This window comes from Cricetulus griseus, chromosome 4, assembly GCF_003668045.3.
Source record: "Cricetulus griseus strain 17A/GY chromosome 4, alternate assembly CriGri-PICRH-1.0, whole genome shotgun sequence".
NCBI lineage: Eukaryota > Metazoa > Chordata > Mammalia > Rodentia > Cricetidae > Cricetulus > Cricetulus griseus.
The window spans coordinates 203,328,845-203,344,116 of record NC_048597.1 but is presented as its reverse complement, the minus strand read 5'-3'; the positions used below and the strand labels follow the sequence as shown (position 1 = coordinate 203,344,116).

At 43.8% G+C, this 15,272-nt stretch overlaps 1 non-coding gene across 1 annotated transcript; it reads left to right on the top strand.

Annotated features, from left to right (window-relative positions):
- The first annotated feature begins 13,323 nt into the window (after positions 1 to 13,323).
- On the top strand, positions 13,324 to 13,425 carry LOC113835247. The gene has a single exon (XR_003484622.1). It is a non-coding gene; the product is annotated as a U6 spliceosomal RNA (small nuclear RNA).
- The last annotated feature ends 1,847 nt before the right edge of the window (positions 13,426 to 15,272 follow it).

Below are 15,272 nucleotides of genomic sequence, written 5' to 3'. Positions count from 1 at the left end.
GTCATATTCTCCGACCTACATTTTAGAAGTATTGAAAACCTAAAACTCCCATTTCCTTCCAGCATGCTAACTGATGAAGGAACCACTCAGAGGACAAGCAGGCAAGTGCATTACCAGATTAGCAGGGGATGCAGCTTAGATTGGAAGTTTTCTTTGATCTGGAACACTGAGGGTATATCCAAGCCTGGGTCTAAGACTCTGAGTTCACTTAGGCATCTGGCTGCAAACACAAGCCCTGTGTTGTATACTGTGTCTAGGATGGACATTGCCTGTGGAAAGATGTTGCCCAGTGACATGGAGGCTAGCCTGTTCCTACCTGAGAAGTTGGGAAATCAGGGAGAGAAACAGAGACAGAGAGAGCACAAAAGCCCTCCTTTGCTTAGTCTTCTAGCATAGAACACAGTCCAAGGGTACTGGGACCATGTTCTGTCCATTGGAGATGGAGCAGGGCTATAGGGCCACACACTTCCTTGTGAGGACTATGTCCAGAGGATGGAATAAGTGAAAGTGTTCTCAGTGGGCCAAACCAGGAGCCTTGTGAAGACAAGGATGTATTGGATCTCCTACATTTGAAGTTTTAAAGCTGAAGAGGGTAGTTTGGGGAGGCTGACATCAAAGTGATTCATCTCCTTAGCTAGTTCTGAGTTTCAGATGCTTGCCCTACAAAACCTCACAGAAACCTCTGATTTCCATATGGATACAATGACAAATACGGTCACTTTGTGAATGAGCAGTGCTTTTCTGAACCATGTAATTGTTATCCTTGAAATGCAATCTTGTATTTAAACATCTCCATGCACAGCAAGAATGCTCTTTTGCTTCTCAAATACCATAGATCTCAGAGTAAGGTCCCTGGACTGGCGGTGTGAGCATCACCCTCAGAACTGCAGAGTCCAGAGGAGACCTAGCCTGAGAACAGGGTTGCTCTGCCCACCTCTTCCCAATCAGGGTTCAAACCTAGCTCTGCTCCTTCTGAGCTCTGCCACCTTCAGCCTGAGACTAAAGCTACCTGCCATTCCTCTTGGCAAGTATGCCTCTCTATTGTCAATGACCCAGGGATGGAATACCTTCAGATTCTCAAACGTTAAGCTTCTTTGCTCTACTCCTCCCCAGCACAGTGAATGCCATTTATCGCAGAGCAATCCCCTAGCCCAGAGATTGATGAGGCAGCTCAGTGATGGACAAGCCTCTGTTGGCATGCCAGGGGAGCCTCATGGCATTGGGTGTTCAGGAAAATGCACTTGAGAATGGGCTACAATGTCCTGCTGCCAGTTAAGAGGGGGCTCATTGTTCATTGTCCTGCAGCTCTCCACTCTCCACCCAGTTTCTGCCAAGCCCCTGTCAAGGAGAGCAGAGAAGTCTCATCATGAAAACAAGGGGCAGACTCTCAAGGCACCCCTCCTTGCAAGTCCCACAGTCACCTGCTACCATCACCACAGTGTCACTTTCTTGCCCATCTCTACCCATATCTAGTATCTTCCTATTCTCAAATTGGACACGGTCTTTATTATCTATTGTTTGTATATGTGTGAATACAGAGGTGTGCACACCACCGTGTATGTGTGGAGGTTAGAGGACAACTCTTTGGAGTAGGTTGCTTCCTGATGTCTTACCTCCTTAAAGTCAAGTATCCCCCTGCCATCTTATGAGATACGGGGATTGCACTCAGTTCCTTCAGCTAGTATGACATGGCCATTAACTACTGTGCCATCTCACTGGTCCAGGACACAATTTTCACTACAGGGCTGGGCAGTCTGCGTGTCCTGAGCTGTGTCAGCTTAATATCTGTGGCAGTTCCAGCCATCACACTCATTAAGAGAGAAAATGACAAAGGTGTTGTTTCCTTTTTTTTTTTTTTTTTTTTTTTTTGCAGTGGAAGCACCCTGAGAGGAACTCCAGCTGCCTGAGTGTTCTGTTCCATGGTCCTGGATGACTGCCTAGAGAAAAATGTCTAGACTGTCACAGAGAGGACAATGTACAAGGGCCACCATGAACCCCTTTACTGAGGCTCAAAACCAGTCTGGAATGCCTCTGCTTCATGTACCTGAAAGTACACTTCTGGGGAGGGACTGTCACTGCCTCACTGTGAATTCCAGGACTGGGTGGGATGTAGAGCACATGGATCTGAGTATGTGTTGGGTTGGTTGGTGGTGGGCCCATTTGTTTTCTGTAGCTGTGATAAGCACCATGAGCTAAAGCAACTAGGGGAGGAGAGGGTTTAGTTGGCTAATGGACCCCATCTAGTGTAACACTGAGGGAAACCAAGGCAGGAATTAAGCCAGGCAGGCACCTGGAGGCAGAAACTGAAGCAGACACAATTGCTGTTTCCTGGCATGCTCAGCCTGCTTTCTTAAACAGCCCGGGCCCACCTGTCCAGGGGTGGCACCACCCACAGTGGGCTGAGCCCTCCACATCAATAATCAGTAAAGAAAAATGCCCCACAGAGTTGCCTACATTTCAATCTGAGAGAGGCATTTTCTCAATTGATGCTCCCTCTTCCCAGATGACTGTAGCTGAGTCAAGCTGACAGAAACTAGCCAGCACGGATGGTCTTCTGACTGCACCTTTCGTATTGTGAGGCAGCAACAACTCACTCCAACAGGAGCCATGACCATGAACACTCATCAAACCACATGAAATGGCAGAGACCACTCAATAAGCTCTGACAGTCCCCACAATAGATACATTCATATTTGGGAATAATCTCTACTCCCTGGCCTTGTCACAGGCTGGGGCCAAAGAGAAAAGGAAAATTCCTCCCCGGAGATAGCAAACAAACAAAAAAAAATCATTCAGGGAGGAAGAGATATTGATAGATTGGTTCTTACATCTCAGGTGGTCTGCACCAGAAGCTAGGGTGGTGAGGTGGGAATGTAAGGACTCAGGTATTACGTTGGCCTATCCCTGTCACCTGGCAGAATGCACCCAGTCAGTACCCTGGTCAGCCCATGGCTGCAGAGTATGCATGCAGGTGCAAAGGACCCCTTTAAAAGACAGACCCCCGCCCACTTACACTCTCTTTCCTGCCAAACTCTGGGGCAGACAGGAATTTTACTGTCTTTCTCTTCTCTTCTGTCCTTTCTCTGTCTCTGTGTCTCTTTACCTCTTTTCTCTTTCCTTACCCCCCTTCCCTTTCTAATAAAACTTCTCACTAAGCTCTGTCTGCCTGGCATGTTTGTCTCCCGCCTTGGCCACCCTCGCCTACCATGAAATCTGCCAAGGTCTTCCACGAGCTTTGTCCTAATGGTGAGGTGTGAGAACTCCTTGGGAGGATTCTAACTGGCTGTAAGAGATAGTGAGATAGATGGATGCATTGATAGCAATTTGAACCATAAAGTAAATGGAGCCCAAATTCCAAGGAGTACTAACAGTTTATTCAAAATAAGCCTTGTTAAGAGATAAACTTAGGTGCACTTAACCTTTAACAAACCTCTTTGATCTAACAAGAGTTCAAGTGCTGGGCGGTGCCAAAGGATAAGCAGTTTAGGCTCTGCCAAGAGGCAGGAGGGAGTCTCTGCCAAGAGGTGTGAGAGGGAAACCTAGAAGGTGTTTGCAGAAGCAAAGCAGAAAGTATTTGATTGTTTAAGCTGTGGAGTTCCAAGAGGTCAGTTGTCGGTTTCTGCTCAGGCAGGTTCAAATTAAATTATGCTGTGTAGACAGAGTCAGCTTCAATTCGCTTATGTAGGAACCCCAGACACTGGAGTTGTCTCTGCTGGATGACTTCCTTATTAGAAAAAGAAGGGACAAAAAAATGACACATGCAAATTACAGCCAGCCATGTGAGGCCTCCAGACATCACTTACTAGCCCAGTACAGTGAAACGGAGTTCCCGTAAAGGAGTTTTGAGGGTATAATACCACAACCCATCCTTCTCTCCATCCCTCCCTCTTCCATCTCCTCCCTCCTTTAATTTCTTCCTCCCTTATCTCCTCCTTCCTTCATCTCCCCCTCCTTCATCTTCTCTGTCCTTTTCTTCCTCCCCCCCTTCCATTCCTGTGCAAAAACACAGTAAATACCTGCCTTCCTCTGAAGTGCTGTACACATTTCTCTGGCATCACACCTGGCTGCTATTTTCTCCCCTCCTTCTCATTTATACCTCCCCGCCCCCAGCTAAAGCCTGTCACTGCTTTGGAGTATGACTCCTTGTGTTTCTGACCACCGGACAATACAAACTTTAACACAATTGACATGGAGATGATTAATTTCTCCAGCAGTTTGGAACAACAAATCATGTACTCTCTTTTCTTTATCCCATTTGTCCTGGAGGGAAATCTCCCTTCCTTCCTTCCTTCCTTCCTTCTTTCCTTCCTTCCTTCCTTCCTTCCTTCCTTCCTTCCTTCCTTCCTTCCTTCCTTCTGCATGCAGTTCTAGATCCACCTGTAATGAGTCTTTTTCTCTGTCCCACTAGCTCCCAAATAATGGCATGGAGACTTCTTATTAATTATGAAAGCTTGGCCTATAGTTTATCCTTGTTTCTAACTAGTTCTTTAAATTTAAATTAACCCATTTATATTAATCTACATTCTGCCATGTGGCTTGTGGCTGTTACCTCTCCTCCTGCACATGGTGCTCGCTTTGTGTCTCCTGGTGTCTCCACCTTTCTTCACAGAGTCCTCTCTATCTCCTAAAGACCTGCCTGTACCTCCTACCTAGCTATTGGCCATTTGGCTCTTTATTACACCAGTCACAACAATACGTCTGTACACAGTGTACAAACATCCTGCAACATCCACCCCAGCACTGAGTGGAGTCCTCATGATTCTGCAGTTGTTCTACTCAAGGCATGGCTTCCTGCTTTCTCTCATTTCTCTCCTCATTTGCTCTTCTTCTTGGTTTCTTGTCCTCTTTCACAGATAGCCCTTGTTCCATAGTGTCTCCTCTTCTTCAACTGTCTTTTCTCTTTCTGTCCATCTGTAGTGGAGAGCGGCTAGACTCCCCATGGGGCCACCGAGAGGCAGATACACATATTAGCAGAGACTTTGGGCTTTGAGACTCCAATCCTTCACTAAGCATTCTGGGTAGTAAGAGTATTTACAAGGCAAGATTGTAGCCCTGCTGTTGTACCCCATCATCCGTTCTCATCAGCATGAACCCATCACAAAAGGGATTAGAAAATGGACATACACACTGTTATGTACCCAGCCTTGGAGACTGAAAATTCTAACAGAGTTCTCATCTTCTCAAAGTGTGTCCTGTCCCTAGTAACTCAAGTTCCAACAGGAAACTCCAAATTCTACCTGCTTTCTAGAAGGCATCCTTCTGGTCATCCACCTGCCTCCAAGGCAGACAGCATTTCTTCAACAAGTTCTATCATGTTCTCCTGACATCAGATTTCTGCTCAGAGATACCCTTCTGTTTGCTACCTGGCAGCCTCCTCATTCCTCAAACTCATGCAGTTGTGCCACCTCTACAAGGGCAAGTGACCATCACTGCCTTTGATGACAGGTTGAACCACTTGCCCCTCTCTCCTCTCCAGGATCCGTCTCTAATGTTTTACAAAATGTACTCAAGACAGGTTCTGCCAGACTCTAGCCAGCCAAGAAGAAATGCCTAAACAGTAATAGGTTTGGTTGGAACAGTGCCATCTTGAGAGTTAAACCACTTTTGCTGCCACCTAGAGCAGGCTGGGTGGCAGTTTCTGTACCAGGTGTCCAGTGTACCCTTGCTTGCCTGTGTGATTGCTTTAAGGCCCTTTTGGGCAATGAGCATTGCTATACATCTCTTTTAATGACATTCTGCAAAAGACTCACTGTTGTGCCCATTACACATGAGTTGAATGTGGAGAGGAAGTGACTTCTCCAAGTTCTTGTGACAAGCAGATGGCAGAGTGGGGACAGGAGGTTCTCTTGATTTGGAAACAAAGGCAGCAAGGAGGACTCTTAATTAGGGCCTCTTTGTGTTTCCATCAGTGTGTTCTCCATTTCCCCCTTTTGAATGCATATCAAGTAAATCTTACTAATGCAAAGTTGGATAAAAGGTTTTGAAATGCATGAATTTGTTCTTGAAAACATAATCATTAATCAAAGGCCACACTTCTGTTTCATCAAACAGAATGCTTCTAAATTTCCAGGATGTTTTCTTGGGTGGAAGGTAGAGAAGTGTTCTGAGCTCTGCACTTCTAAACATACCTTTTTAAATCAATAATAACTCTTTGTCCAACTCTCCCCACCATGATCCTTTTTCCTCAGCCTCTCCAGTGCTGGAACTACAGGTGTGAAAGCTAATTCTGCAGTTTGTTGTTGTTTGTTTAAAACTAAGAGCAAACTACCTTCTGTCCTGACAATAAGCTATCTTATTTTCTTCATTGTATACTTTTAGAAAAATATGTATTATCAAAAGAGCAACATTTCATTTTTCATTACTTGGTATATCCTGAAATCAGTGAAATATGACATCACTTCTGGCATGGTAGCATTGGGCAGAGTTGTCTCCATATTAAGAAACCATTTTTTCTTTCTTTGTCATCTTTTATTGTCATTATATATAATGATGGGTTTCTTCATAACATTTCATATATGCATATGAATTTTATTTTAGATACACACATGAGATTTTTTTAAAACATAGTGCTTCCTCGGGCTGTGTCAGATCAGACTGACATGAGAACTCAAACTACAAGGGCATGCTAAGTTCTTTGAGTTTAGTTCTGAGTCTGCAGTGGGCCCATGGCATTTCTGAGAGAGCCTTTGAAAAACGTTGTTTTCGTTTCTTCCATTTTTAGATGAGATTTACAATCTGCTGCAGAGATCCTGAGAACTAAGTATCAAATGATGGCCAAGCACTTTGCTAGCACTAACTGGTTATTAATGATTTAGGGGTGCATCTGCAGCCTTCATCTGCTGGGGGAAGCAGTGCTTGGCACATCCCATTTCAACATCTAGCATGCCTCTGAAATGTCCCCCACCCTGAGTTTCTCAGAAAATGATGTGATTTCTTTAAAATGAGACTTTAAAATTAGTTTTTATTTGATAGTGCTCAATGTACTTTCACAGCAGTCGCCTTGTTGTGTTCCTAAGAAAAAACCCTGGGTGGTATAAATAATACACAGCCAGCCCTCCCAGTGTGTGGGCTGTATGGCTGTGGATTCAAGCACCCTCAGATTGAAATGTTCTGTTTTTAGAAAAGCATCTGTACTGAACATGTACAGGCTCTTCTCTTTGTCATTGTGCCCTGAGAGCTCAGCCTAACTACTAACAGACATTTATATTCCATTAGCTATTATAAATGATCCAGAGATGATTTGTGTATGGGAATATAAGCACAATTTATATCATGCTATCATATGACCCAGCTTAACAGAAGAGACTTGAACATGCAAAAATTTTGCTATCTGTGGGGCTGGATAGGGCAGGATTTTAGAGCCAATTCCAGGAGATACTAAGGCACAACTATATTTTCTGGAAATGGGTCTGCAAGGAATAGAATGCCCTATAAACACTTACCTGTTTACATAAACAAGTATTTACTAATACAATTCTCATGTAAGGAGAATAATTGGAGAAAGGCACCAAGGTAAGATACTGAGTCTGTAGTGACACCAAAGATCCAAAGTCACTGTTTTTTTTTTTTGTTTTTTTTTTTTTGTCTTTGTAATCTTTGATGAATTGGCTTGTCATATCATGATCACAAAACACTACAGCTTCTCATGACAATTATTTTGAAGGTATGAAATACAAAAGACAGTACTAATTACAACTATTCCTTTTTTGTTTGTTTGTTTTTTAAACAGATTTTACCTCATGTATAGTTCTTTTAGACCTGAATCACATGATCACCAATAAGGCAAGAAAATTAGAAAGTATATTAGTGACTTTTCTATTGCTGTGATAAAACACCATGCCTAAAGCAACTTGGAAGAAAGAGTTGATTTGGACTGACAGCTTCAGAAGGTTAGAGACTAGGATGGCAGATGGGAGCCAACAGGTGGCAGACATGGTGACTGGAGCAGCAAGCAGAGGACTCACCTCTTGAAGTTCAAACACCAAGCAGAAAGTGAACTAGAAATGGTAAGAGTCTTTAAATTCTCAAATCCCACCTCGATTGTCATACTTCTTCCAACAAGGCCATACTCCTAAATGTCTCAGACAGTGCCATCAATTAGGGACCAAGTATTTAAATGCTTGACACTATGGGGACATCTCATTCAAACCACCACCGAAAGCCATGTATGTTTTTTTGTTGTTGCATTGTGTTCTTTCTTCCCTAGCATGTTCTTCTGGCCTGAGCACAGGGAAGCAGCAAGGAAAGGGGGCCAAGGTCAATGGATTGTCTCAGAGATGCCCTGTGTGGTCCTGTAAAGGAAATCCTTTTGACAAATGATAGTTACTCGAGAGCCGGTTTCTCAATGCTGCGGAAATATCTGACAATAGCTTATAAACTCAACCAGTATTTTAAGGTGGCTGAAGGCCACCCCGAATGGTCAGAGCACACCCCATTTCATGATGCTGCAGGATGTGGGCTTTCTCTCGAGTAGATACAATGGTCCCAGCTTGCTAGTGTTTCTCGGGAATTGTCTTTAACCCATTTTCAAAAACCTCTGACTGCCTTTTCCTTTCCTTGTTGTACGCATTGTCAAGAGGACCACAGTAAGGTCACTAGAGGTATGTTAGAAGAATGAGTCACTTAGCAGAGGGCTGCTGTGGGGAAGACAAATGTGTGGCTCCTGCTGGAATCAGTCAGGGGTTCTACAAGAAAGAGAGCTGGGAGCAAGCAATTCAGAGAAAGAGGCACTGATGTGATGGGAGGGTAGGGGCAACTGGGTCAGGGAAAGGCACTGCCTGTGTTGCATGCCACGGGCCAGGAGCTGCAGCCACCTCCTCCCCAGCCGCCCCTCACACTGAGAAAACACTTAGCATCTCCAGAGAAGCTCCGAGGGCCCTGTCGTATTTGCCTGCAGAAAGAGACTACATAGCAAAAACAAGCCCTGACATGCACACATCCCCTTAATTCAGTGGTTCTCAACCTTCCTAATGTTGTGACCCTTTAATACAGTTCCTCATGGTGTGCTGACCCTGACCATAAAATGATTTTCATTGCTACTGAAGTAGCAATGAAATTTTGCTACTGTTAGGAATTGTAACGCAAGTATTTGTGTTTTCTGGTGGTTTTAGGAAACTCCTGTAAAAAGGTTGCTTGACCCCTAAGTTGAGAACACAGTACATGGGGAACCCAATTTGTATGAAATTTGGGAATTTGGGGAAGGCATGTTTTAGTTCCCATTCCTTGCAAAATTCTTGTTACTAGAGGTGTTACAGCCTACTGTGTTCAAAGCTATCAAATGTGAGCAGAGGCAAGAATCATCGCTTACAGCAAAAGGAGTCTCCCTTAGGCATGGACTTGCTCATTTTGACTTTGTGCTTTAAATTCTACTGACAAAGGCTTAATTTAAGATAAATCACACAGGATGGCAGATCTGGTGTCTGGAATATAAAAATAACCTTCATTGTTCACTGGAGACTTAGTCTGTGCTAGACTCCACCGTTAGTGCTTCAGTGTCTCCCTTTGAATCTTACAGCCACCCTGAGTGGCAGGAAGTTTTCATAGAGCCAGCATTGAGCTGATTAGTTGTTCAACATAGTAAAGACACCACAGTGGCAGAGCCAGGTTTCACATCATGGCTCCTGAGTCCAGGTTCCTCACAGCTAGAGCTCTGTGCTGGGCCTTCACCAGTTTGCCTAACATGTGCAACCAGTGCTGAAGGAACCGGCCACTTAGAGCAGTCTGTTGACTGTTAAGTTATTGTTTACTGCCCACTTCCTAGGCAAGGTAGGTAATGGGACTGGATGACTCTCACAGCGGTGATAAAAGTTGGCACTGTTAAAGACTGTCTGTGCAGCTCCTCCATTTGCTAGTGATCTCTGTCAGAATTAAAGCGACATTTTGCCTGGGAGTCTCCTTGAGATTTAAATTCACAAAAGAAGCGACTTCTTTTTGGAAGGAATCCCCCAAAGTCTGTCTCTAAATCCTGGCAACAAAGGGAGAGAAACTGATGGAGGGACAACAGATCCTGAAAGAGACCCACACAGACTCCCACTGTGCGAAAGGGACCTGTGTCTTAATTTTAGAAAGACATTTTGGGAATCATCTCAAAACCTGCCCAACACTGCCCCATATTCTGGCTATTTATCACTGTGTACTCATAAATCATCCCAACACTCACTGGCCTAAAATAATCCTTCATTTATTTTTTTTTCCCATAAATCTGCAGTTTCGGAAGAGCTGAGAGAGGACAGGTGCCCTGCTTAGCTGGAGTAGCTTGAAGACTAAGGATGTCTTAGCTTCTATCCCCTCTCCAGATTTTCAGACTGAGATTGGTGTGTGTGTGTGTGTGTGTGTGTGTGTGTGTGTGTGTGTGTGTGTGTGTGTGTGTGTGATGCTGGCTGTCAGCTAAGACATCAAAATCTTTCAGTGGGATGCCTTGCAACACAGGGCCTCTGGCAAGGATCTCTGGAACAGTGGACAGCCATAGTGTCTTTTAGTACTTAGCCTTGCATTCAGATAGTTCCACAAGTCCCAAGACACAGATTCAAAAAGTGTCAGGGACACCTTGTTAGAGCAGAAGGCTGTTGAAGGCTAACTGAGATGAGTGTTGTTCCTCTGTTCCTTTGTACTTGGGGGGAAGAAACAGTGTGGTGACAGGGTTGGCCCTCAAATTCACCGATACAAAACAAAGCAGAAATGCATTGTCCAGAATTTCAGCTTGTTTGTTAATTCAACTGTTGGGAAAGGTTCATTTGGTTAAAATTATTTTCAGAAATCTACCAGAGTGAAAATTGTCCTTCTGACTTGAACCTTTTCTACTATTATGCACATTCTCTGGGTTCCTTTTTATTATTTAAATGATCTTATTTTGTGTGTATTTTATTGTGTGTTTTGCCTGCATGTATGTTTGTGCCACTCTTACATGCCTGGTGCCTGCAAAGGCCAGAAGAGGGAGTGGGAGCACCGGACTTACTGACATTTGTGGGCTGCCCTGGAAGAGCAGCCAGTGCTCCCTACCACTGAGCCATGTTTTGAGGCCCCTACTGGGTCATTCTTATTCATCCTTGAATGTTGCTAAGAGTGACTTCTCTGGGTCTCTGATCATTAGTTTCAAAGCCAAGTCCAGCACAGGAATCCTCTTTAGTGACAGTTTGGGATATTTTGTGACAGTGACCTTGAGCATGGAAAGGGGAAAGGAAGATGAATGGAACAAAACCAAAGTCATACAGCTGCTTTGGATATGGCCAACTTTGGGTTTTCTGTGACACCAAAGCCAATAGGGCAGACAAGGAAAACAATTACATGAAAAACACAAAGCAAAAGACATTTTCCCACTATCTCAAGCTTTTCCCGGAGACCTTATAAATAGCACAAGTGACTAATGGATCTCTTCCTTTCCCTCCTCTGCCACATTCTGGGTGACAAGGCAGGAAAAAAAAAAAAAAAAAAAAACAGATAAGCCCCCAGAGTGGCTGCATTTATTTGTGTTTGTCCATGTTAAGCTTCCTGATCCAAGTGACTTGGGAGACAGTAGCCAAACCTAAAATACAGAATTTGTTCTCTCTCTGTCTCTGTCTCTGTCTCTTTGTCTTTCTCTCTCTCTCTCTCTCTCTCTCTCTCTCTCTCTCTCTCTCTCTCTCCTTTTCTCCCTCTCTCCAAACAGAAAAACAGAAACCACAGCCTAGAGATTTTATAAGTTGGACAGAGTTATCATGCATCTGAGCCTTTTGGTGAAAGAGTTATCTGTAGATGTATGGTCAGTGAAGACAACAGCAAAGGCTGCGTTTGGCCTCCTGACTCCCATAGATAAACACAGACATCATTCTTAACCATCTGATCAAACAGTCATTTGTGCCATGAGAGCAGTCACTAGGAAGAAGTGGGTTATTCCATCCCTGCTTCTGTTGCTCCCTCTGTTGAGCCCTTTACTTACAACACGACAGCTATTAACAACAACTAGAAGACAACTTGAGTGCTTTGGGCTTTACTTCCATCAGCCTGGAGCTTACTGTTCAGGTCCTTGGAAATAGAACAGCTGTCCAAATGCCAACATTGATCATCGGAATTTGGAAACTAACAACTGGAGTTTAGGACTTCATCATATGAGTATTGAAGCATACAAGAATTCAGCCTATAACGAGCAGGTTCTGGAATGTTCTAGTAATTGTGACAAGCTCTCTTTTTCCTCCAGAGGAGCCTGCAAGCCCCCTCATGCCTGTTGTCCACCTGGCCTTGTGGGGTGAAAGACAACAGTGGCTCAGGAGCCTCTAAGCAGCATCAGAAACCAGGTTGGTAAGAGCTGACTAGTCCTGTGGCCTGTAGAGAAGCATCGAAGATTCCTCCTGAGGAAGGGGCTCAGGAGGAAGCCAGGTTCAGTGTGAGGGGACCTGACAATAGAGGGTAGTAACCAGGTTCAGGTATATTCTTACCTTGACATTCATAGGCTGAGGGCAAGGTGGCCAAGCTGTCTGTCCCTCAGTCCCCTTATTTGTACCTCTCTCACAAAGGTGGTGTGAGTTACAAGACTTAGCACAATTCAAGTCCTCAGAGCAACAGTCTTGCATGTAACACATGCTGTGCCGAGTAAAGGCTTAGTAGCTACACTCATTGCTTTAGTTATTTCTCTCTCACTGTGATGAAACACCATGGCCCAAAGCAACTTACAGAAGGAAGAGTTTATCTTGGTTGTGGTTCCAGAGTGGCAAGAGGTCATCATGGCCAGGAAGCATGGCAGCAGGCAGCAGGCACAGTGGCTAGAGCAGGAAGCCGAGAGCTTACATCTTTAACCACAAGCACAAAGCAGAGAGAATAAACTAGAAGTTGGTTGGCAAGGCATTTTCATCTCAAAGCATCAACTCCACCCCCCCCCCCATGATACACTTCCTCTGGTAAAGCTGTACCACCTAAACTTTCCCAAACCACACTACCAACTGGACATCAAGTGTTCAAATGGCCAGGACTATAGGGAACAATTATTACTCAAACTACCACACAAACAACGGCAAGCTGCCCAGATATCAGGTGGGACCAGGCATACCCCTGTGCTTGACAGAGTAGGAACACCATGGCCAAGAGGCTGAGAGACACTGTTGCAGATGTTACAAATTGCCAAATGATGTGAAATGCTATAAGCAGATCCAACTAAGGCTAAATGACACCTCCAGGGAACTGAGTTATGAGTCATGTGCTCCAGAGTTATACCAACCAGATTTTTTTAAAAATGGGAAAAAAAAAAAAACAAATAGCACAGGGTGGTTAAATGTATATTATTTCAAATGAGATAGGGATAACTTTAGCCTACAGTAATCAACCTTTTCTACCATAAAAAGAGCATGCTTTTGCTTGATTGGCCATCGTATCTACTAAGATTTGAACAATACTGAGAAGATTAACATGGTCCTATGCAAGGATGAAATGCAAATTCACCAACTGTTCTGTATTGAAGAAAAGGAAAGGAAAGAAAAAAAAGGTACATGATGTGCCATGGGTATGGTGGTACATTCCTATATTCTTAGCACTTGGGAGGTAGAGGCAGGAGGAAGAGAAGTTCAGGTCTTCCATGACTACCTAGTGAAATCAAGGCCATCCAGGCCTTGCGACCCTATTTCAAAAGGAAAAACACAACAATTGCATTTGAAAACTGAGGAGTTGGGCTGTGAGATAGCCCCATCAGCAAAACCCCTGACAAGCCAGTATGAAGATCTGAGTTTAAATCACAGGTACCCAAGTAGGCTTTCTCTTGGTCCACCACCCAGCTCCCAAATCATGACATGGAGACTTCTGATAGTTATGAATTCTGGCCCCTATCTTAGCTCTTATTTTAATCTGTTTCTCTTTATCTACATTTTGCCTGGGAGATTTTTACCTTTTATTCTGTATATCTTGCTTTCTTGCTGTTTCCATGTCTAGCTGGCAGCTGCCTGGCTCCTGGCCCAGGGCCTGTCCCTCTCTTTTCTCCCTCGTTCTCTTCTTCCTCCTCCTTATTCTCTCTACCCACCAGAACTGCTTATCCCTCTCCTGCCTAGCTATTGGCCATTAAGCTTTTTTATTAGACCAATCAGATACCTTAGGCAGGTAAAGTGAAACAATTGCAACACACCTTCACAAAATTAAACAAATGCAGCACAAACAAATGCAACACATCTTGACATCTTTAACAAAGGCAGCAGAAACAAATGCAACACACCTTCATATAGTTAAAGTAATTTCTTGCAGCATAAACAAATGTAACACATCTCTGCCTAGTTAAAATAATGTTCCACAACACATGGAAAAGCCTAGCACTGTGTATAATCTCATAACCTGGGGACAATGGAAGATAGGAGAGTGCCCAGAGCTTTCAGGACAGGCATTCTAGCCAACCAGCAAGCCCTAGGTTCAGTGAGCGAAGACCTTGTCTCAAAAAAAAAAAAAAATAAGATTGAGAGCAACAGAAAAAGATACCATTGTCAACTTTTGTCCTTCACTTTTGTATACGTGTATAAAACACCTATACATGCACACTCACTCATGCACACATGCAAACACACGAACACTCACTCATGCACAAATTACTTCAGAGGGTAGTTAACTACAGTGGCCAGATAATGTAAGAATAGTGTTTGAAGTACTAAAGGATGGAAGGGGAGAACTATGTCAGATTTTTTTCCCTCAGTGCTGGGAATTGAATCTAAGGCCTCACACACTCTGCCACTGACTGAGCTGTTTTTCCAGTGTGCCCCTCCCCTCCAACTTTTACAGACCAAGGTAATTCACAGTAATTATGAATAGTTCCTTAACTAGCAATTTCAACCCTACCAAATCCAATACACCTTTTATATAAAATATTTTACAGGCTATGGCAGCGTGAGCACGTGGCTGGTACTTGGAAGTTGGAAGGAGCATCAGGAGCTCAAAGCTGTCATTGGCTACACTGAGCTGTTGAGGGTAGTCTAGGCTACATAAGACTTTGTCTCTAACACCAGAAGAGGGCAGGAGAGATGGTTCAGTGATTACAAGTGCATTCTGTTCTTTCAGAGGAACCAAGTTCAGTCCCCAACACCCACATCCGGTGGCTCACAAATCCCTATTGACTCCAAGTCCATGGGATCTGATTCCCTCTTCTGGCTCTTTGGGTACCTGCACTCAGACACACTCATATACGAGTAATTTGAAAAATTAAAAATAAATCTTTAAAAAGACCAGAAACAAATAAATAACATGAGAAAGGGGAGAGTAAAATGAGGATGACTTGCATAATAAAGAATATTGATTTTTGCACACTGAATCATAGTACTTAAATCTTTCTCAGT